Consider the following 25,052-nt stretch of genomic DNA (forward strand, 5'->3'; position numbering starts at 1 on the left):
CGAGGAAACGGTACTGCTTGACCGTTTGATCAAATGGTAACTGTTTGATGTTTCTTGATGTTAGACGAGTCGGTGATGCTTTAGAGCACGGCGATGGTGGGATGATTCTGATTTGGTTGAAAAGTCGAAAGGAAATAGATAATTACGATCTATGATTGATTCTAACAGTTCAATTCACGATTGAGACTTTAGATGTTTTAGACTGGTTGCAGATGCCTTAGAATGTGATGATAGTTGGTCTAATATGTCTGGAAAATCGAAAGGGAAAAGATGATTGCAATCTGTGATCGAATTGAGGAGATCGATTCATGATTGAGATTTTAGATATTTTAAACTGGTCGCAGATGCTTTAATTTAGAATGTAGATGGTAACATTTTGGATTCTGATTCGGTTGAAAGGGAAAAGGTGGTTGTAATCTATTATTGAATCTAATGTTTCAATTTATGATTGAGATTTTAGGTTGTTTAAACTAGTTGCAGATGCTTTAGAACGTGACGATGGTTGGTCCCATATGTTTGGGAAATTGAAAGGGAAAAGATGATTGCAATCTGTGATTGAATTTGATAATTGAATTCATGATTGAGGATGTAGGTATCTTGCACTGGTTGGAGATCTTTTAGAGCTTTGATGGTGGTGGTACGATTCTGACTTGATTCAAAGGTTGCAAGGGAAACTCGACAGTGACCTGTGATTGAATTTAATAGTCGAATCGATGATCGAATTTAGGCGACGTCAAAATACAGTTAGGACTTTTCTTCAAACTTCTATATACAGTCGTATTACTACAATTATGTTGTCTATGATTTGTATCTTCGACGCATTGATCGAGATAATGACGCACACGGTACGTCGATTAAATTATCGAAGTAATGCTTCGTGTTTCTGTTTCTCTATTCCCGTTTTCGTTTATCTACGAAGGCGAATAAAATAGCGAATAGCGTGTTAAAACAAATGTAATTGGCAACTGGACGCGACGCGATCAAGATGTTGGCGCATCTGACCATCTCGATACATCGCGAATCCAATTGATCGCCGGGCAATTGCGATGTTAGAATCGACGCGACATTTATTAATTACGAGCGGCGTTCTCGTTACGATGCACGATATTATCATGGATCGTAGTTCGACCAGTCATTTTCAACCGCGATCGATCGCAAGCCTCTGTGGAACACGATCGTTTAGCGTCGATCATACTTGGGACCAGCTTCTACATTCGACGATCATTAGATTTATAAAAACTCTCGATTGAAACAGGCACGGTTGCTCTTCCTCTTTGGATGTTCCTAAGCTGCCATTGGTTCGTCCCAATGAGATGCTGCTTCGAGATCATCGTGCAGGTTCTAATTACGGTAATGAGGCAGCAGGGAATCACTAGCTCTTTCATTGTAGCGATAGCTTTGAGACCAGAGCAAAGTGTTTCGTAGAGATTGATCAGTGTTTGGTAGAGAAGAGTTTAGTAATTTTTCGTTACTTGTAGAAATACAGCGATGCGTAGAACGAGGATATTCAAGGGAATTATAAGAAATTTAATTATAAGAAATAGGAACTGACGAGAAATTTGAAGAATCTATAAGGAAATTTTTAAGAAACTTAATAAATTTATAAGAAACTTGGGGAATTTAAAAAACATCGAACAAACTTGTAAGAAATTTGAGAATGAGAAATACGAATTTTTATCAAATTTAAGGATAGAGCGGGAATACAAAGACTGCGTATAATATAAAGAAATATATAAAATATTGTAAAATTAATAACATCGGCATAAACATCTGCTGTAATTTCTCTTGAATTTTACTTGTAAAGTATCATAGGTAGAATTACCTCAAAACGAAGTTGGAAACAGTAGCCATCGCTATCTTTAGAGGTTGGTAGTCGTGTCGGTCTGGCTTGGCCTAGCACTTTGAGCTCGCCACGGGAGCCGCTCTCGATCTGATAAGATAAAACCGCGTCACCCTTTCTCCATCCCCTTACTGGGACATTTTATCCTGGTCCATCGAGTCATCGAGTTACAAGCGCGTCACGGCGCAGCTTCTCTGCGTCGTTGACGACGCCGTCGTCTACCGATCGCTCTGAAAGATACGATGATCTACGTCGCGCAGCTTGCTCGACGGTTTTGCCAGCCATCTACTGACTCGCGATGCTTCTGATTGCTCAGTTAGAACCTGAAAGGTTCGACTTTCATCGACTTTTTCGTTTCGCTAATTACGTTCAATGATATTGAAAACAGCTGCGTATCGTGCTATTTATTTCGCGAACTTGCTTTCCGAGGATGACGAGAATCGACGTTGATGAAAATTGTGAAAGAATTGGTAGAATTGTAAATAATTCAACGTTCACAGCGATTATTATAATACGTAACAATTATTCAAGGCAAGTTAGGAATTAGAATCGACGATGGATTAAGTCGTTTAAACGAGATAATTTCAAGCTAATTTCACGAGTCCTTGAAAAATCTTCGAACAACCTGAAGCCTCTCCATAGAAATCAACTTGCCTCGCGAACATCGCTAAACGAACTTTGGATCGAAATTCAAAGTCTGTCAGAATATGTAGCAACCCTGGCTGCTCTATACTATAACCAAGAGGGACTAGAACTCCCCCGATGGTGGAAACTGTCGAAGCGAATTTGTTCGTGGCACAAAAGGTCCCTCGCGTGGTGGAAGCCGGTGGACAACGAGGCACAAGCACGATTAGCGTTAATATCGAAAATGGGCCGTGGAACGAAGAACCGAGGGACGATCGAAGGGACGGAAACCAATCAGGATATATACATCCATCGTGGTGGCCAAGGGATTCACTGGCTGCCGTGACCGCTAAAAGATTACTTACTTGACCTAATACCTCTCCACCGGTTGCATCGCGAGACCCAAGCCGGTTACACAACCACACTAATCTATTCCGCCATCGATCCTCCGTTAAAAGACTCGTACAACACCTCTTCGAAGATGGAGCACGGAATCAGAAGGCTTTCTTAATGGTAGAAGGTGTTTTCTCGAGGAGATACAAGATAGAACGTTTAAAGCGTGAAGATTCGATGATAAAGGACGGGTTTAAATTATATGTTCAGATTTCGTACACAGTGACCAAAGGAAATTTATCAACAATTATTACAGTAGGATTTTTAAAAATGGACTTGTATATAATAAGAGCAATGAATCGACGAACAGATATCCAGAAACGTAGGAAGATGCGGAAGATAGTTGAAGAGTTATCAACGTTCGGATACAAATATCAGCTTTAGAGCCAAGCGTGTTCTGTCTTCAAAAACGTCACATATGAGCCGCACACGGATCAAATTAATTCTACTTGAAATAGTATCTCGTACAACATGGTCAATTTTCTTTTCTTTTTATTTCGCGAAGTCAACCGATTTGACAAAGAAGCTGATATAGGAATAACGCAGTATAGCAACTCACGATTGCGAGCAATATACAGGGTGCGCCGTTAGAATCCGGACAAAAGAAGTTTTGTGCAGAAAGTTGTTTATTTAAGTCAATACACAAAAACACATGAAAATGTTGTTATATCTCATTTAAAGGGTCCTTGCTGAGAACTTTTATTCTATGTAACCACCCTCTGCCTCTATGACCTGCTCTATTCTTGCTCTAAAGCGCGAGCACGCTGACTTCAACTGGTCGCGTTTAATTGTCGCGAATTCTGACTCGATAGCAGCTCGTAGGGAGTTGACGTTGGGGTGCCTGCATTTATTAGTTTGTCTCTCGATAACGCCCCACACGTAATAGTCCAATGGGTTTAGGTCGGGACTGTTAGGAGGCCAGAAATCTTTCGACCAAAACATGTCCACATTGTCAGAGAGCCAATTTTGAACAAGATGACTTGTGTGAGCAGGTGCGCCATCTTGTTGAAATAAATACGGCCTTCCAGAAGCCGTAATTTCCATCCACGGCTTTATTACTGTCTTCAGGACCTCCAAATAAACCTCCTTTGTGATTCTTTCGCCTTTTTGGAAGAAGTGCGGAGGCATGACGTCGCCCTCACTTGAGACAACGCTCAAAACGTGAACACTTGCTGGAAATTTGGTTTTGCCCACAACAGGAACATCTTCGAGATTGTGGGCCAGCCAACGGTCGTTCCTCCGATTCACTTTGGCATCCACCCGGCGCGAAGACTTTCTATAATCGCCGCTCTTCTATCGTATTCCGGGTTTTGCTTAACGAGTTCTGTCATTTTGAGGTTATAGAAGACTTATTGACATATTTAACTAACTTCAGAGTCAATCAGCACAAACATCTGAATTCTAATATGGTGGGAACTACAAATTGAATTCTGTCCGAATTCTAACGGCGCACCCTGTAGAAGCATCGCTTTCCTTATCGCACGAATAATCCTTGCTCCGCTTGATACCAAAGAGGCACGAAGCAGAATCATTCTCCTCGGGAGTTGCACGATCTCTTCCACTTCCTCTCGGTTGTTCGTCCGAGGAAGCCGGTGTTCATAATGCAATCGGTGCGATGCCCATCACGAATCAGCGTGCCGCAGCCGGACGATGCGACGTGCGTAGGAGCGACGTGATCCTTTGATCCTTTGCCGGCGGGTAGGTACGTGCGTCCACGGCGCGCTATTAACCACGCTCGTTTTCTCCTTTACGCGGCGAAATTCGGTGAAAGGTCTCGCGTCTATCCGCCACGAGTCGCCGTAGGAATACCTGCCACGATCCTCTCTAACCGAACACGATCGACCACGAGGGCCCAGGTGACGAGAAACCAGCTCGATGCTAGATGTCGCGCGATCGTGACCGTCATCCAAACGCGACGATGACGAAACAGACACACCGTGTACTCGTGCGTCGTCCGCCCCTAATGCGATCGTTCGCGTCGATACCGATACCAAACGATACCAAACACGCTCGTTGAATACTAGAAGAAGTGGATACCAGAGGCAGTGAAACGCAGGGAAAAAGGGAGAGCTGATTTTAGGTTGTTAAGAGCCGTTTGGGACTCGTGTATAATTGTATACCGGCTATAATCGATGAGTGATCGCTAGGACCGGGTGTCCATATCAAGTGGATGGACCTTTCAAGACGATGCTATTAGGATTCAGAGACTATTGTTGATGGCTAATTGATAGGTTAAGGTGTTACGTTGGTAGGCTAGGTGGTCTTTAATTGGAAGTCGTTTTCGAACCGAGAAAATTTATCGAGTTAATTGTGGAAGCCTTTAGTCGTGCATTTTAGTATCGAATTACGTGCTTTTAATAGTTAATGGTATTTAGTAGTATGGCGATTTAATTGGTTGTTGCTACATCAGAGGATAGATCTTGTGTCGCTGTATGGCAACAGATACCTTTTGCTTCTCTATCGAAAATTGGTTACAATTGGATATTTGTAGATTGAAAAATATTCAAATTTGCAATATTGGATTATATTTGTTTGTTACTATCTGTATCGTCCTCGATATATTCGGTATTATTGTGTAATAATGGAAAAAATGTATTCCGGTTACCTGTTATTTTACAAACCTACGAGTTCCAAAGTTTCGTATTCTCAGGATAGAATGGAACAATTTTACAATGGAATTTCTTCGTTGGAAAAATACAAACGAGAGAAGATCGTAATGATTAAGCGAAAACATCGATACTCAGAAGCGAAAACGGTCATGTTCTGCTCTAGTTTCTCACGGGGCTCGCACGTACGATACGTTACTTACATACGTATCACGAAAACGAGGCTGATTTATGGCACGACGGATCAGGAACGAACGGGAGGAGAAAAACCAACGGACAGCATCGGGAATTGCGGAGTTTCTTGCGGCTAACGCGGCGTGCACCTGCGAAACGTTGGAATTTTGCACGAAATTGGAAATCCACCCGAAAAAGTCGATCCACCGTCTTGGAGTAAGCGCCGCGTGAGAAATTGCTGGCCAGTGAAAGTACTCGGCAAATTGAGTGCCCTTTTCTGTGCGTATTCAACGTGGAATTAGCTTCGGGCCTCTTAAATCCAATTTAAAAGCCATCGTTTATGCAACAATCGTTTTCGACTATTCAGAAATCAGTTTCATTGATATTTTAATCCTCGTTCGTGATAAATGTAAAAAGTGGTATAAATAGTAACGTAAGCGTGAGCAATTATTGAAACTTCTAAAAATTATCGTGTTTATCGTTGAATTATGAAATATTAATTCAACGAAAATTCCCTAACAAGATAATAATCAGCGTTTGATTTGGTACATTTCTGTAATTACAGAAAATTCTCCCGAATAAATCTTCTTTCAAACAAACTAAATCAAACGATACAAATTTCTACTACTTTGGTGTTCGATATTCTCATAGTAAATTAACGGGTATCGTTTGATTTCCTAAAAATCATTCATCCAAATGATTCTCAAGAAGGAACATTTTTCAAACTATATAAAATTTCTAAGGAATCTTCCCCCAAGCCTCCCCGAACAATCTAAAAAACATTCTTACCACTTCAAACAGTGAAACAATAATTAGCATCCAATTTCCCAAGAATCGTGCAATCTATTATGCAAGAGTCACACAAAGAACCACGCAAATGATGCTGAAGAAGAAACGTTCTTCCATCTACGCCAAAGTTTCTCTAGTAAATCTCCCTTCAAACCCTTCCAAACAATCTAACAAACACATTCTTACCGCTTCAAGCAATAAAACAACAATTAGCACCCAATTTTCTAAGAATCGTGCGATCGATTATGCAAGAGCCACGCAAACAATCCTTCCAAATGATGCTGAAGAAGGAACGTTGCTCCATCTAGGCGAAAGTTCCTCTAATTAATCTCCCTTCAAACCTTCTGCAACAATCTAAAAAGTAGTTTCACCGCTTCAAGCAATAAAACAACAATTAGCACTCAATTTCCTAAGAATCGTGCGATCGATTATGCGTGAACCGCGCAAAGAATCAGCCAAACGATGCCCCATCAAACGAGATCGAACGGCGTAACAGTGTCTCCAGCAAAAGAAGAAAAACAGCGAGATTGTACGATCCGTAGCCAGATTGACTTGACGACAAAAAGCGACGAAGAGCCTCGTGGCCGGAGCAAAACGCTACCAGACCCGTCCACCGACTAATTACAACAGCCGTACTCACCAATCAACGCGGTGCCGCCATGTGTGGTCCTGATGTTATCGCCGAGTTCCACCGAGAAACGGTATCATAACTATTCATGAAGGATGATCGACGGGGTGGTGGTTGATCAAGGGGGTAGCTTAAGGAAGAAAAGGGGGCCGGTACTGAGAGAAAGAGACGATTTCGCGTTTGTACTCTGGCCGCACATCCGGCGGCCGACGATTCTTGCGGATCCGCCAGGACAATGCGGCTCCTTTTAATCCTTTCTTTTCTCTCTCACTCTCTCGCTCTCTGCCTGCGCGTATGTGTGTGAATTTCTTTTTTCCCCTTTGCTCCTTCTGGTTCTTTTGGTTCCCTCGGTCGTCCCTCTCTTCGTGTCTGGCCTTCCTTCTCTTCCTATTCTTGGTCTTTTCGCGTCCGGGTCGTGGCGGGTCCCGCGGACTCTCCTCTCGGCCAAAGTCCGAAAGGACGCGAGCAACAGAAGCCCTCGGGGGACAAACAGAAGTATGATCCAACATGAAAGGGCGCCGACAGACCGGCAGAACTGTTGTCCCCCGGCGTACTCAAATTTGGATTTATGCAGGACCAGGCCCCCGCTCGTTTGCCACGCATGCAAATCGCCTCTACTATGACGCCGACAACCAGAGGATATCGGCTGATATTACGCAATAGCGTGCTGTTCGAGTCTGATATCCAGCTGGAAATTTTCGATTCATACGGTGGTTGCAGACTGTCTGTATGGATTGGGGCACTGCAGCGATACAGCGTAGGGGTACGAGGGATTCCAGAGAGATGTGCCGGCGGGAAAACGTTTCCAGCGACAATCGTTACACGAGTACGCTCTTTTGTCACAGTTATAATAGAGAAATTAGACATTTTCGATGGAATCTTTTAGCTTCCCTTTGAGCGATTCCACGGATTACGTGGATTGCAAATTTTATGGTGTCCATCATCGCACTTGACGTCGGTGTGTTATTAGAAAATAATTCTTACAAATCAGTTTTCTTTTTTATAACTATAATGTAGAAACTGAAGATTCTTGCTTCCAAAGGAAGCAGATATTTTTAGCTAGGGAATGTTTCTCTTACGAACCCTTCAAAATTCATGTTATAGTAACTTTCTTCAATTGAGAATAATATCCTGTTAACTCGTCAGAAGAATCACTTCGTGTTCACCTGTAAATACGTAAACCACACCCGGCGTAGCTATTTTTCTTCGCATCTACCAATGTTTGCGCACCAACGATAATATCCATATCATATCCTCCGATAAAACCCATCCCATTCGCCATATATCCTTCTCTACTCGAGAACCAATCTGACGTGCCGCGTTTATTGATTCGAAAGTTTGCAAATAGCCAAGTCGGAAACCAAAATCGCTGTCTTCAAACTGCCCTAACATCAGCACCCGATTCCTCGTTGCACAAACACCATCAACCGCATTTACACTGTCCATACGACCCTGCGGGATCTCTTGGTACATGAAGCAACTACGAAAACACACACAGAGGGAGGGAGAGAGAGAGAGAGAGAAAGAGATAGAGAATCCCATTCGTTCACGTTCCCCGTCAGTTTCAGTACATATTTGTTCGAATCTGTGGAATCGCGGTCAGTTTACCGGACACCGGGGGCATATATTCTTTTACGTAGCGTTCGTCCACGTGATCGCGATACCGATTCCAGCACCCCCGTGGATTCCCGCGGGAGCAGCAACGGGTTAAGTGTTTGCGGTGGTTTGGGATCGTTGGTTAGGTGAACGGAACCAGCGGCCGGTTCGACGGCGGAAAATTAGCTTCGTTAGCTGATCGAGTTAGCCTCGGCACTCGCGGTCACCACTGATTAGAACAAACTGACCGGCCTACGCTGCCTGATTGCGAAACCTGGGGACAGGGATGGTCCGAAGGATCGGTGACCGCCGGGCATACCATGTAAGGGACCGTTTCGTCACCCGTGCCATAATGTTCGTTCGAACGTACGATGTTCCTCGAGGTAGCTAGCCAAAATCGCACAATTTTATATACATGATTAGGCGAATAAAACATAAGCAGCGTCATCGTACGATCGTATCAACTGTTTCGTAGGTGGAGTTGTTTAAGAGATACGAAGGTCATCCCTGTGCTTCCTATGGCACTCCATGTTTTGTCTAAACTGAAGACACATTTTGACGTTAGAAAGATCGCGCGGAAAACGACCAAAAGAATTTGAAATCGAACACACAGGCCAATTATGGAATCCAAGTACACAGCTGAAACGATCTGTCGCCTAAAGTGGTCGTTAAAGAGTCGTACGAATGGACTCTGGCTGTAAGACCGAACCGGAAGCCGGCAGCATTTCCGTGTGTAACAAGAATAACTGGCGGATCGATGCGATCAGCTGCGTTTTACGTGTAGATACGCGATTCCCAAAGGTCTATCGATGAGTGCCGATCATAAATGCACCAGCTAGATCCTGGAATCGGAGTCGTAGGACACGTTCTAGCAAAAGGGACGCGTCTTTACGCTTAATTCCCCGTGGCCGATCGAGCGGTGCTCGTTTATGGCCGCGTTCGACGGTCAAGTATTGCCAATTAGTCAAGTCGAACCGCTCGAAGACGCTTCTGTCGACGGCCTTTGCCGGATCGCATGAATAGACGAGGTACCATTCATGGGATGCCATCAGTGCATCGAGTAGGACGACGCTGGGTCGTCACGAATGAAAATTCGATCGAGTGCTCGTTGCTTTTATTTGGTTTAAGCATTCACGAGTCGAATTTTGAATTGGTAATTGAAGGGATAATGGCGGTACAGAGTATCGTGGAAAAAATGGTCACGATGCATCGAAGACTATTATTTTCTGTCTTGAAGCTTTTCGTTAATCGAAGGAGCAAATAGATATTTCAGAAGGTTTGCTGACTAAAGCAATTCATGTTGTTCCCATGGCGTTGTAATATGAAATTCTTTTTATTTTATGTACAAATATTCACGTATTGTGGAATTTTGTATTTCGAAGCGTAGCATTCTTCTGTCGTATTTGTATCGATCGTTAGGCAGAGAGAAATATCGATATCGTACAATTAGGCCGTAGATTTTCATGCGTTTACGAGAAATTGAAAGGTGCAGAAATATACGAAACGCATATAATGTGGAAAAATATAAAAAGTGTTAAAAGTGAATTATACTTGTTATTAGATTTAATGAAATAGAACGGATAAAATAAATGTTTACGCAATACTTCTTTGATTATATTAATGCAACTATGAAACTGTATAAGAATCCATAGTCAACATATTGTAACTTCATTTATTCCTTTCAGAATTGTTTCACACAAGACTGAAAGATAATTGTATCAAAAAAATCAGCAGAAAATATTCAAAACCTATCTGTTTCGAGATGTCCATCTTTTCGAATTATTCGAATATTTACGAGTGTTTTTACAATTGTATACCGAACGAACAATAGAAAATGCGAATGATTTACGTAGCTGCCTCGTGAAAAATTAAAAATCCTAAAACGATCGGTGAATCTTAAACGTTCTACGATATGAGACGCGTCCATAGGAGGGTAACTGGTAATACTTGCACCTCGAGTGACCATAAACGATCTACGTTTGCCAGAAAGGTAGTTGGAATTAAGGTTGAACGGGTCAGCACCTTGTGGTCGCGTCGGAAGTAAACATTCGTTGCACGTTTCCACGGTCTGGATTCGCAGGAGGTCTCGAAAGAAGCAATATGAATCATTGGAGAACGGGCAAAAATAATTTGATGGATTTATAGTCGGTACTTATTAGGAAAATGCGACCGACTTGATTGGATGGACCGTTCAATCAGCACCGGTGGAAATAATGGCCGATTACGACGTCGACGAACGTTCCCCACTCCCCTTTCTAACCCTTTGCACAGTCTTACGAATTCTTTTGTTAATGATTGTGAAAGTTGTTATTGAGATTAGTATAATTTTGTAGTAGTAGTGTCACACGTGTGTGAATATGAGTGTTTGAAAGTATGTGTTTGCGCGGTGTCTCGAAAAACAAATGAATGTAACTATTCCGTTGGCAGTGTGGTATGGAAGATGGTGAGGCAAAGAGGGTGCTGAGACGCGCGCAAATGTGTATCGACGAAGATCCTGGAAATCGTTTGTTAAGTAAATCTAAAACTATTTTAATATGAATTCTAAGTGTAACCTTAGTGTTCCTTTACTTTTATTTCGGTAATTAAAATCCACAATTCTCGACAGTTTTGGTTAAATTCAACTTTAATATTGGGATTCTGTTATTTAACGTTTTAGGTTTGGTTTGTTTAAGAGAAGACTTTAAAAGTTTTGGATAGGAAAGGTTTTTACCTTGAGATTGCGATATGTGGAATTTTTGTAAGTCTTAGGGATAATTCTAAGAGATTTTTAAAGATTGTTATATTGCAAAACTTTTATTTTCCCATCTTACCATACTCTAAAATTTCTACGCTCAACGAATCTCTCATCCCCTGTTTATTTACGTTGCAAGTAAGTCAAACACTCCATCCATCTCATTCCTGCGACTAACAAACAGTCGATCGAATTACTGTCCAATGCAAACCATATTGTCCACATGGACTGCTCGTCGTCTACCATCGTCGCGGAATTTTCAATCTGCAATTAAAATCTCGCTGAGAAGAAACTAAAAAAGAAAAAGAAAAAAGAGAAAGAGAGAGAGAAAAAAATGAAGAGGTAAGAAAAACGACAGACGAAGAAATTTCCTCGGCGGACGTCCGATGGAGTCGATCGAGACTCGGTAGGCGGAGAGTCGATAATGAATTCGATGGCAGAACCTTTCGACTCGTCGTCCTCGTCCTCGTCCTCGTCGTCGGCCATGTTTTTTCATCGCTCGACTTAGGGGATGCAGGCCTCGAGTGCATCACTCTTTGGCGAACCTCTCAGGACTCGCCTCGTTTCCTAACGAAGGGGGTTGTTCTCCCTCCCCTCCCTCTCAGAGAGCCTCGTCTTTCGACCAGCTTCGCCCCTTTTTTTTTTTTTTCATAGAACCCTCCCGAGGAAGAGTGTAATCCTCCTCTTGCCTCCCTCTCCTTCCTTTCCTTCTTCCTTCCTTTCGTTCTTCTTTTAACGTCTTCCAACCATCGCAACCCCTTTTTTTCTTTGTGATTTTGACATGGCCAAGCGAAACTCTCACCGCGGCCGCGAGATAGTTCTTTTTTTATTCCCCTTTAATTAGCACGCGATCGGCACCCCTTTCATCTCGCGGATGGTCGAGACAAGTAACAGCGGCTACGTAGTTCTTTTTCGTTCTCCTGCGTTTCTTCGTAATTTTTGTTAAGGTCTTTTTGGCGCGCGAATGTTTCTGACGGGCGAGAAAATTTGAGTATAGCAGCCTTTTTACCGGATTCTTCGCTTCCTTTTCTGCAAGTTTTTTCTTTTTTCCTTCCTTTTTTTTAGCTGTTAATTATCTCGAGAAAGGATTCTTCTTTCGACTATGACAGAGCTTTTCTTAGTTTTTAATTATTTCGACAGCGAATTCGTTTTTTTTTGGGCTATGAGAAATTCGTGTTTTTCGTGTGTCGTTGACGAAGAATCCGCGCTGTAATATTTAATCGTTGCAATATAACGTGATTACGCGATCTTTTCTTTTATTTCAGATGTATTTTAGTTGCTTTAGTAGAATAATCGTATTAATAACATGTTGCACACATTCTCCTGTGACTGATATAATTTAAAAATAATTTGATCCTTCCAAATTTAAAAGCAATTTAAATTACCGTAATATGCTATGGATATTAAAGTGTAGAAAATTTTGAAGACGGTTGACATTTAACGCACATCATCTTCGTTGCACATGTTCGAAGCATGAAGCATGAAGTTCGCAGCAGTGAGAAAAGAAGTTTCTCTCGGAAAGACGAGGGTCGTGGTTTTTGTGCAGTTCGTTGAATTCACCGCGGTAATGACGATAAATATCCTGGTTGCTGTTTATCCCGAAAAATACCACTTCCATCAGAAAAACTGTCGCATCTGTTCGTTTGTAGCAGCGGTTCTTCGTTATTTTTCATTTACCTTAACCCTCCCTTTTTTGTGTAATTTCGTCCGCCATCAAACTACCTCTTAAATATAATCAAATTTCAACAGTCAATTATTCAATCTTTCAAAACGTCGTCAGCAAAGAAATATAGCTCGTTCTTAAACGAGAATCGTTAACGAAAGTCGAAACCATCTTTCTGCAATTATAAAGGCAAGAAATTATTTCTACGCATGTAAGAAAATATGTTGATCACTGTAAAAAAAATGACCAATGATCAACCATGTCGGATAACGTCATTAATATATATATTTTTTTCCTCGAAGTATATCAGGGTAAATTTCGTTTAGTATTTGAACCTTGAGTGGCTTAAACCATAAGAGGTTTGACACTAGAAATATCAAATTATCGAAACCGTAAATTATTCTTCGGCAGTTATTTCTAAGTCATAGGGGAAATACGAAGAGAAATAAATCGTAACTAGCGTTAAAGAACTCGAAAGGAGACAACAAACAAATTCGTTCAACGTTCAAACGATACAAGAAGCAAATGAAGAGAAAACGAGGTCGAATTATGCAATGATTTGATAAATATTTAAAGAAACGAAGTCGAAGCTTAGAACTGATTATATTTAACGAAAGGAAGGCGAAGCTTCGGTGAGATGAAATTTCGCCTCGAGACGAAGAACCTCTGCGTTTAAAGCAAGAATTATAAAATTCTTGCGTTTCGTGCACCTTCCCGCGGGACGGGAAAGGACGAGGATCGTACGTGTCCCGCGATACGAGAACTTTTTGCAGCTGAAGGAAGAGCAACGCGTATTCGCGGACGTGTACACAGTCCGGCGTCTATTTGAATTCAGAGCACACCGCGTTGAAATACGCTAGGAAAAAGAAGGATTCCCACACTTTCGAGGCCGACGTGCTTCATTCACTGGTTTCGCGTGTCCCCTTGACTGGCCGTGCTATCATTTCGCGTCTCTACGATTTCGTCTCCGCGATCAACGTCCACCTCGAATGTCTTGTCATGCACGACGTATGGTGGATTCAAGTTACAAACCTTTTTTGACCAGAATAATATCTCCGATGAAAATACAGGGTTCATTTCATCAGAGGTTTGTGTACACGTCACAGTACATCATTGACAACATTTAAATCATCTTATTGGATCGTTATCAAATAGCATTGAGGAACCATCAAATTAAAAGATCATTTAGATCGTTACCTAACTTAGAAATCATCGGTTTACCTCGTTATTACCTCTAAATCGTATAAATGTAAACCATCGACATGTCCAAGAAATCAGCTTTAAAATGCTCCAAGAAACAGACTCCGTGCTAAGAAGAATTCAAAGTCAAAGAATTCACTTGCTTCGCTCAAACATTGTTATCCTAATATAAGGACATGTATATTATAATCTATATCATTTATATCACTAAACTATTTAGATCCATGGCATAATCATCTGCGAAATCAACTTTAAAATCCTCATCCACCAAAGCAAACCGCGACAAATCTTCCCAATCCAACAAACAGACTCTGCCAGAAAGAAGGAAAGTCAAAGTATTTACTTACTAAATCCAGAGATCGTTCAGCTGTTCCACTACACCGTAATTCATGTAACCTAGCTAGAAATCCACGACATCATCATCTCCGAAATCCCCATTTAAAATGCCGATTCGTCGAAGCAGGTTGCGACAAACCTTTCCAATCCGCGTTCATCAGGCTCTGCGGAAAAGGATGAAAACTGAAGAATTCATTTACTCAATTCAGAGATCGTTACGTTATTCTGTTATAGAGAAATTTATATAATCTATCGTTAAAGCATGCAAATCTACGCCATCATCGTTTCAAAATCAGTCGTGTGATCCTGATCCGTCGATCCAAACCGCGGCAAACTTTTTCAATCCGTGTGCAACAAACGTACTCTTTCAAAACGGACGAAAGTCAAAGAAATTCACTTATGTAATTCAAAGATCATTACGTTATCGTATTCTACCAGTGGACTATGTAAAAATCTATGCCATAGTCATCTCCGAAATCGACTCTAAGATCCTCATCAACCAAAGCAAACGGCAACGAACCTCTCGAAACCGTCTTCGACAGACAGACTCTAACAAAAAGAAACAAAACCAAAGATCACAACTTCCATTACCACCTCCCCACCAAAAGCTCATCCTCTCCTCATGCGATAAACTTATCCAAGACGCGGTCACGCCAAGACGCGGTCACGTCTTCGTGCTAGAGAACCTGGTCGTGGAGAACGCATCGAATGGGAAAAAGAGAGGGCTCGAGTTCCGTCAAACGATTCGGCCTCACGGCACGTATCCAGATACGCATCTTATGGGAACGTTTCGGCCGGGTCGCGGCCAAACGTAGAAAAAAAAGGCTACGGGGCAAGAGCAAGGTGGCTTGCTTGACCAAGGTGGAACAAGGACGTGCCAGCAGGCGGACTACGCGAGCTAAAACAGACCAGGAAGACGAGAGAAGAGGGGCAAGGGGGAAGAGAGAGAAGTGTATTACGAGCGCGGCACGGACCGACGTAATATTCATCCCGGGTCCTGGTCGAGGTCAACGGGGCCATCAGCGGACTGGAGATGAATGAAAACTAGGCCCATGCCACGCCACGCCAACCACGGGATGGGAATAGTGGCAGAAGCAGAGCTGAATGGGGCCTCATGGCTCAGGGTAATGGGAACCGCCGCTCGTAAACGGCTGCGTAAGCTCCACCGGGGATACGGGACGAGAGGATGACGCTAATTCAGCGACAATGAAGGTGGTCAATGGTGGCGAGTCAAAGGTAACCCACTGGCTACTGGGTTTAACCTGGTTGAGGACCGAGCGATAGTTGATCATAATGCTATTAGTGTTGGATTATCTCGTATCTGATATACGTGTCAGAGTATATGGATATCACAGATGGTGAAATTAAATTTCTTTTCTCATTTACGTAGGTAAAATGTATAAATTTCGTAGATATCCTTTGGTCTCTAATTCTACCAATTGTTCATTTTCTTCGTGTTTTTGTCAGATGTTGCTACTTGGTCAGTGGTGTCGAGTCAAAGATAGCACGGTGTATTTTGTCATGCACCTTTCCTTTACAAGTTTACAGTTTATTTGACGCAAGTTTCCTACTCTCTGATGTCAGTCTGGGTGAAAAGAGGAAGTATTTCATAATTCTAAGGTTTTGGACAGATAGAAATGTATTGATTCGTTAAAGTCTTGAGACGAGAACTCTGGATTCTTAGGACTATCGCGTCTTAGTGGATATAAAGGATAATCGTATAAATTTGCAACGGTGTATCTCTGACGATTTAAATGATATTTCGTAAAATATTATACGAGCAAAGTCTGCTTACTTTCTCATATTTTATATTTTTCCTCGTATGTTTCATTTCAATTTTTTGATACAAGTTTCATACTCTCAGACATACAGACGTCCATCTGGGAGAAAAGACAAGGTATCTGAGTATTTTTTAATTCCAAATTTTTGACCAGGTAGGCAGAGATTAACCAACCAAAGGAGGACTTGGAAGGACGTTCCTATTTTATTTTTAGGAACGTACAGATCAATTAGGGTCTATATATCTCAATGAACATGTCATGGTAATGTCTTCCTAATAATACGCGACGTTTTTCCCCTGATCGTGCGGGTTCTCGGTAGTCGGCAGCTTTTTCCCGAGGATTTCAACGTTAGACAGGCGAATCACGTACAGCAGGTGTGCCACACGGATCCGTAGAATAGCATTTTATTCCCGGAATTTCGCGAGGGAATCGCGCGAACGAAAAGAAATGCCGGGAAGCGGAATTTACATAGCGCGGCGAAGCGCATTTAAAAAATCCGCCCCGTTGCTTTCGTCGGTTATTATTAGCTTCCACGATCGTCGATAGGGTATCCTCCATCCAATAAAAATATCTTCATCTTTGCATTCGTTTGCGTACAGGACAATGCATTAATTTCGCCTCTTTTACGAAACAAAACTCAACTCTTCTAAAATTAACTAAACGCTTTGACTTTCTTTTCTTTAATTGTTGTCTAAATATAATAAAAAGTTATCAAATTCCTCTTCAAATCAAATTCTCATTCTCTCATTGCAAACACTAGTAACTCATCGTTCTGAGACTCCCACAGTTATCATTTACGAAAAGAGATCATCAATAGAGTTTGGATTCTCCCAAAATCAATCGAAATTTAAAACAACCTGCAAATATTGTTCAAATACTCGTGCAAATCAGACCACCCAAAATTCACCAACTTACCACGTCTAATTACTTCAAATTTCCGCTTAATCTGACCAAAATTTAAAACCAAATATTATTCCAATATTTCTCCAAATTATCCAAAATACTTGAAACTTCTACTCTAAAAAACCGTGTTACTAACGTATTATTAAATCAAACCACCCCAGTTTCATCACATCAAAATATTGCAAATTTGCACTCGTAAGGATCGTGTTACTAAACTAGTTAGCTGTTGCGACCAGTTTGAAAAGTGTCGCGAGAAGTAAGCGACGACGAGTGTACTCGTCAAACACAGGCTATGTGTGACAACATAGAATTAATCTGTAATGAAATTACTGTTTTATTTCTAAATTTTATCACTGCAATTTACTGCGATTACTAAATTGCAATTTAAGCGGCAAATACTAACTACTTTCACGCACGACGAGTATACTGCCATTTCTTCATGACGAGTATACTCGTCAGAAAACGACCAACTGCTGGATCCTATCAGAAATAAGCAAAATTCGAAATAGTGAAGCAAAATAAGAAATAGAAAGGACAAGCTAACGTAAAGAGCGACAAGAAAGAAGTGGAACGAAGGAGAAAAGGAGGAAAGAAGACGTGGCGAGGCGAAAGGGTGGCGGAGAAGGGCCCGAAGAGGGCGGGAGACGAGAGTATAAACAAGAGACGGTCCCCGGCCACCCAGATAGTCGGCTCCTCTCGCCCTTCGCCATTCTTTGGCCCGTCTCGTCGATTCTCCTCTTCCTCTTCTTCTTCCTCCTTCTCATCCTCCTCTTCCTCTTCTTCTTCCCAACTCTTTTTCTCTCTCTGCTCGATATTCAAACTAATAAATTAGGAGGCCCTCCGGGTCTGGGGCCGCGTATGAATCATCTAAAACAATGGAATGCAGACTAAGATGGCGCCTCTGTCTGCCCGACTGCAGCGCGGGTTCCACAAAACTCTTTCCATCCTCCTCGCGTGGACCTTACGAACGGGCCAAACGCTCGTAGACGATCACTGACAGCCCGACGACAGACAGTCCGTCCGTACTTGGTTATCGGGGGGTCCTTTTGTCTCTGCTACGTCAGGGATTCTCATCCTCGCCCCTTTTCCACCAACCCCCTGCCGCTCGTAAATCATTCCACGACCGAGACTCTCGTTTTGCTCCTCTTTCCTCGGTTTTGGGATCGGTTGTCCTTGCTTTTTTGATATCGCGCAGGTTGCTTCGATCGGTTGCTCTTCTTAAGATTCCTCGATCTTAGATCCTCGCAGCATGGTTTTCCAATTTTTGTACGGGAATCTGGAACTGTCGAAGAATTCCTTAGAATTCCACTTAGCAGAGTCTCATTGGTAAAGTATCAGAATCGTAGTCTCGTTGCGATTTTTACGATTCTTTGACACGTTCGTAAGATATTCCTCAAGTGATTTTTATATTTATTTTTTTCGTAATCTTTCTCGCGATTGTTAGGCGTAGAAATGAATGCTTTTCGCAAAGAATTACTTCTTTTAATTATCTCTACATTATTGCGAAGAAGCATAGAATAATAGAAATAATCCACAGAATATTCTAAATTAAATTCTCTTGTCCACCATGATTTAACTCGTTGACCGTTCGTTCGGTACAAATTCGTACAAACTTCATAAGCTGGATGCTGAGCCAAATCGAGGATCCTTATTTTACACCAACATACGTCTCTCGCACGTTAAACGCATTTCCCGGAAACGAATTTACAACTAGTGCCTCTCGCCAGATTAAATTTTAATAACTCCAACCCGAACCTCGCATCTAAATGGCCATCTCTCGTTTCGAACAATTCAAACAACTTACCCCTGAGTGTGTCAAATTCCCTGGACAAGATACATGGTCGTCGAACAATGAACGAACGAGCAACGAGCTTGAATCTCGCGTGATCCCTAAAACTCACCCCCAGAGAGGATCTTGTCCCCAGAGTGAGCGAGCGTGCAACGCGGGGGTGGTTTAAAATGGAAAGCTAATGACTTGTGACCGGAGATCATTTCGAGTGGTCGCGTATCGGCCGGACAATGGTCATTGTTGGCCAACACAGCTCGACGGGGGATGATTCGACCGGACATGATTTACTTTTCTTCGGTTGTCGCGCGCCACCCCCGCACGCTCTGCTTCCACGCGCCGACAACAATGAAGGCGTACTTCTGTTTTCACGAACGGGGCCGTCTCGCTGTCAAAACAGGGCCATTATCGTTGCCTTGTCCTGGGAACGAGCTTCCATCGCGTTAACGGCCGTTTCGAGGGGTGTTGCGCTTGTTTCTTAGCTGCCTTATGGCTGGATCGATGTCTTGCCGGTATCGCAGGGAAAATTGAAGGTTTCCAGATGCTCGGCGATGTCTGAAAAGGTCTTAAATTGATGATGCATCGCGTCTGGTGGGAAGTATTCTAGCGCGGAACAATTATTCCGCGAAATTTTATTTAGTTGTCTTATTTCCTATGTTTCGTATTTAACAAATTTTTGTTTCTTTGGTAAAATGTAGTTGAGATGTTTCGCGCGTTCCGCCGATTAAATAGCGTAAGCTTTAGACGGTGCTATTATCTGGAATTTTTATACGTTGTTGGTTTTCATGATCCGCTGCCTCTGGGAATAATTTCGACGGGAGAAATTATTTGAAAAGTTTCGTTTGTTTGCTACAACTTGTTTAGTTCATCCTCTCTGTCTAGGAAACTAAAATTGGAATTTTTATTTATTTCTTTTCATACTGCTGTTATTGTTTTTCATGATCCACTGCTCGCAGCAATAATTTACACACGGAATACCGAAAAATATTCTGCAAGACTCAGTTAAGTTCGTTTTGCTGAAATAAAATTTGAATTTTTGTTTCCTGCGTTAGAACATACAGTTTTTTATATCGTTATTGTTATCTTTCTAATAATACTATAAGAGTATTGCAGAGGATTTATCGAAATTTGTTTCAGTGAGATAAAGTTCCAACTTCAGAAAATGTAATCTTCAGACTGAAAACATTATTATACGTGATTTTTACAGCAAATACGTAAAGGTCTTAATGTATAACGTGCCTTTGATCGTACAAGGAAAAAAGAGAAATTCGTTCAATCGCTAATTTATGAAATATCAAATCGCGAATTCGATGCTAATAAGCTCGTGGAAGTTTCATTCCATCGTGTCGAATCGAATCTGGAGCCTGCGAACAACAGGATCGATTAAACGGTGAATCTTTTAGCGCTCGAAGAGATCGCGCGTTAATTAAACCGATACGCTATGTCGCTGTTAATTACCAGCGGTTAATTATTCGTAAACATTCCTTCGTATAGCAAAAGGGCAATCGTAGTTAATTGTTCTTTCTGTGAAAGCCTGTCAATTTACATTACCTTGGCTCTGACATTATCCCGATAGAAAATTCTCTCGTTCAACGTTATACAAATATTTATTATTTCTTATTGAGAATTCTCATGAGATCTTTTTAATCGATCGTCGTGATATTTTGGATCATAAAAGTTTCACACGATTTTCCTTCCCACATCTTTACTTTAACTTCGCAATTTATTTAATATCGCAAATCGGAAATTTCGCCGTAAATTGCAAAACGTATAAAATCCAGCGTTCGAGATGATTTCGTTCTTGTATCATTATTTCAGTAGTTTCACAGTAATTTCATCGTCCGCCTCCGTTTCCGTTTAATACGTCCGCCGTGCACGTTTATAATTGCGCAAGGTATTTTGGGATTTCGAGGCCGGAAAACGGGCGACAAACAATTTCGAGAGGGAACGCGCGTTTCCGGGACGATTAACGGGTGTTCCGGGCAAACGGTGTTTTGTAAACGCCGTTGGAAACGTTGTACGCGCTGCTGTCCCGTGAAACGGGGGTGGAAACGGACGGTGGTCGAAAAATTTGAATCAGAATGGTCGCGCGATATTCTGCTGTTCCTTGTCCTCTCCACCTGATGGATCGCTTTTTCCAACTTCCTTTCTTTCTCTCTCGCTCTTTTACTCTGCCTGTTTAAGCCGTTTTAAGCTACAATGGCTCGCGAGAATATTGGATTGCTTGCCATAGAATTTCCTTTACGAATATGTTATTTGCATTGTACGAAACATTTTGAAATTTCCTTTACACACCATAACGCGACACGAGTATCGCTCGTTTTATTTAATTTATGGCGACTCGCGGAAATATTCAAATATTTAGCACAAAGTTTCTTTTACGAATTTATTATGTCCATTATACGAAGCTTTTTCGTATTTCCTTGGCACCGTTTACATTAGAAAAATATGAAATCGATATGAAAACGTATGTACATAGAAGTTACAAGACATTTACTGCAAGCATACAGTTAGTACAAAATTGGTATTTTAAAATATTACAGAATACAGTATACAATATGAATATTAAACGTACAATTAATACTATGGTCTTGCTAAATATCGTGGCTTATTAACATTGTCAATAACTGACCGATTCAATACGTTGATGATTTTTGGAAGTGTACGCTGCCAATAAATATCTCGTAACTGTCGTATACACATCTTCAGATGCTTTAAATTTTGCCAATACAATCACGATAGTCGCGTGTGATCCCATTCGCTTGCAGGAAATACTCGATTTAATTAATAATGCTATATGAACGAGAAATTGTAAGTAGTTTAAAATGTACGCGATATCTCTCCCTACTTTGATTTTTTAATCTTTCAAACTCACAGGTATCGTTTTTCAAACTCACAGTTACCTGCCCCTTGATTTGTACTTTAACACATCCCTTACTATTGGATTGGCAACTAAGTGATTGCGGATTTTGTCAATACCACTTAATGGCAAAATCCGCAATCACTTAGTTGCCAATCCAATACTTGCGAACTCAAGATATATTATTTACTTTTTGACCGATCTCCTACAAAAGCGTTGTGGACAAATTATTTAACCCTCGCAAATCACGTCGAAATTCTCTGCAATTTCTCGAAAAACTTCGTACCATAAAAGATTTCTCGAAGTGTCGGGACAGTTTCCCGAGCCACCGTATCTACCAAATAAATTATTTTCTTCCTCTGGAAGGAAATTTAAAGGAAAGACAAATTTTTCGTAAAGTGGCAGCAAGCGGTAAGATACAAGAAGGAAGTAGGCATAGGGTGTTCCATGGAAATTACGTGGGGTTGCTTGACCGTAAACTATGGTCGATTCGACGGCCTTAGCCGTTGCCCAGCACACTGACCAATTTCACTCGAAGTACTATCATCGGCAGCGCAGCGGACCGTGTCGAATAGTCGCTTCTTTTGCCGCGGATGTCGTGAAAATAAGTATGCGCGGCCGATCCGACCGGAGTCTCTCGTTGCCAGTTAGCCACCGTGAAATTCCGACCGTACGATTCCTAATGAACGCCCTTCGTTCATTCTTTCGTCCAGGCTCGTTCCTCTCTGTTTTTCCATTTCCATTATACACGTACGACTGGATATTAAGACTCGAACGTTTCGTACGGATCTGAAATGACGGAACGTAATTGCGACTTTTTAACGGCAAAAATAATCTTTTTTTCTGTATTTTTGTAGCACGATCGAAAGCTGGTGTACACACATATATCGCATTATTAGAAATATTAAAAATATCGAACATATTGAAATATCGAAATATTAAAAAATATTAGAACGTGGAAACATACTGATATTTGAAATTAGAATATTCAAATATATGATATTACAGATATTAAAATACTGAAATAATACTGTTAACAAATATTCGCTACTAAAATAAGAATTAAAAAGTTAGAATATTAAAAATATCTATATTCAAGGTATCAAAGTACTGAAATGTCACTGTTGAAGGATATTAAAATGCTCGAAGAACGTCGACCGCAGCGAATTTTAAAGAGCGTTTCCATTCCGGATGTGCCATCGGAAGTCATCCGGGGAGAGTTGGCTGGACGATTGCTTGAAATTAATTTTCGATCAGCTAAGATATTTATCACACTTGACGCTATAACGGACACCTGATTATGCTACGTATTATGCGATGGATTTTCAAACAGAATAAACTGCGTGCATAAGTTGGTTCAGCTACTTTGAAGGAGAAACGTCAGGTTAGGCGATTCGTCTTGTTTTCTTGTTATTATTGGAAATTATCGACGGCAGAGTGCCGTGATGGAATGGATTACAAGTGGAACGCAGGAAACGGAGGCGTGACGGTCACGTTAGCGTGTCCACAAACGAGCTTATAATAGACAGGAAGATTTTTCTTGCTGCGGTTACCATAGACGAGAACTTTAAATTGCAGTTTCACTCTGTTAAGTCCTTGTTTCTATCCAGTTCAATTCAGAGACTAAAGACGAACGCTTTAGAACCTGAATTTCGTTCGTTCACTTTTCTCCTTCGTTTGTTCGTTCGAAGGTACACTGTCCAAAGTCATTGGTAAAGGTTAGGGAATGATTATCATGAACGGTCACTTGGACAGCAGTAACAAGGCAGTTCTAGTATTTAAATTTATTATGAAAGAAAAATACTTGATTTTTAGTTCGACTTTTTGGTTGAAGATAAATTTCGCTGTCGCAGCAGCTGTTAATTTGTATTTATGTAAACAATTTCAACGTGAAATAAGTAATTACTGTAAAGCTTCTGGTTAATCTATCGTTCTCAAAAAAAAAAAAAAAAAAGAAAAAAGAGAAAAAGAAAAAGGAAAAATGGGGAAGAAGTATATAGTTGCTTGCGAAATTTGCTTTTCCCTGACTCAGGTCCGCTTTTTCCCCTCGTTTTCCATACGAAGAGCCACCCCTTCCGATGTTGGAGTCATCGATCACTGACACAGCCTGTTCACGATCTTCCTCCAAGATCCTCGGCTGTTTTCTTGAGGAGGGGTGTGGAGAAAAAATCGCTGGCCGGTTGGAGGAGAAAAAGAGGGATGAATGAGAAGCAGCTACGAGCATGCCAAAATGTACGGGGCTGCAGCGACCCGTGAAACTCTCGTAAATTGTCGATTCATTAGCGGACACCGAGAAAAAAGTTCTCTACCGTTGGCGCTGTCTTTTTTTCTCAACTCCACCCCCGTTGAATATCGGATTAAACAAGCCGTAGCAGTTATACCGTGCGTTATGACGTTTTAGCATTGGTTCCATTCGTTTCGACAAAAATAAAGTCGACGTTGACTACACACTGCTCCGAATAAAGTTAGAAATACGTGTCTGACAATCAACGACTTCAGAATTTTATTTTCGCCGTTGCGTTCTGTATCGAATTTCCCAGAATTCCATTTCTTATTTCGCAAGATTTTCTGATTAGTCGTGTACAGTGTGTTCTACGATTCTTTGACTCGAAAAAGATTTTCTCAAGTTCGATCCGTTAGTTTGCATACTTTGCAGCGACTGGTACGTTTTCTCAGATTTCTTAAAACAATTCTCGAACTTCCTATAAAATCTCGTGACATTAAAATTCCACGTTAATTTTCATCCTCGTCCAGCCTTTGCATCGGACTTGCGAATATTCGCAGAGTTCCCTAAAATTCTCAATAATTCCGCAATTCTTCGGGACCCTATTCCCAACGTATTCCAAGTCCTCGGTAACTTTCTGCGATTTCTGCAGCCCTCAAACTTGCGAAGAATATATTCCAACGATTACTCCTCGGTCCTTCTACTATCTGTTTTCAAAGAAGTGCTATTCGAAACTTTCCCTTAAAAAGAAAAAAAGAAAGAAAATAGAAATACCCTTTTTCCTTCTTCCTGAAAGGCACATCAATTTTATACTTTTTCCGAAGAATTCTTGGACAACCGGTTGTCCTCGAGCGAGGCATCGGTTGCTCCCGCAATTAGCGTAAGTGGGAGGAAGTAGTTTCCCCGCGGACGCGTCCA

The sequence above is a fragment of the Bombus pascuorum genome, chromosome 14, assembly GCF_905332965.1.
Source record: "Bombus pascuorum chromosome 14, iyBomPasc1.1, whole genome shotgun sequence".
Taxonomy (NCBI): domain Eukaryota; kingdom Metazoa; phylum Arthropoda; class Insecta; order Hymenoptera; family Apidae; genus Bombus; species Bombus pascuorum.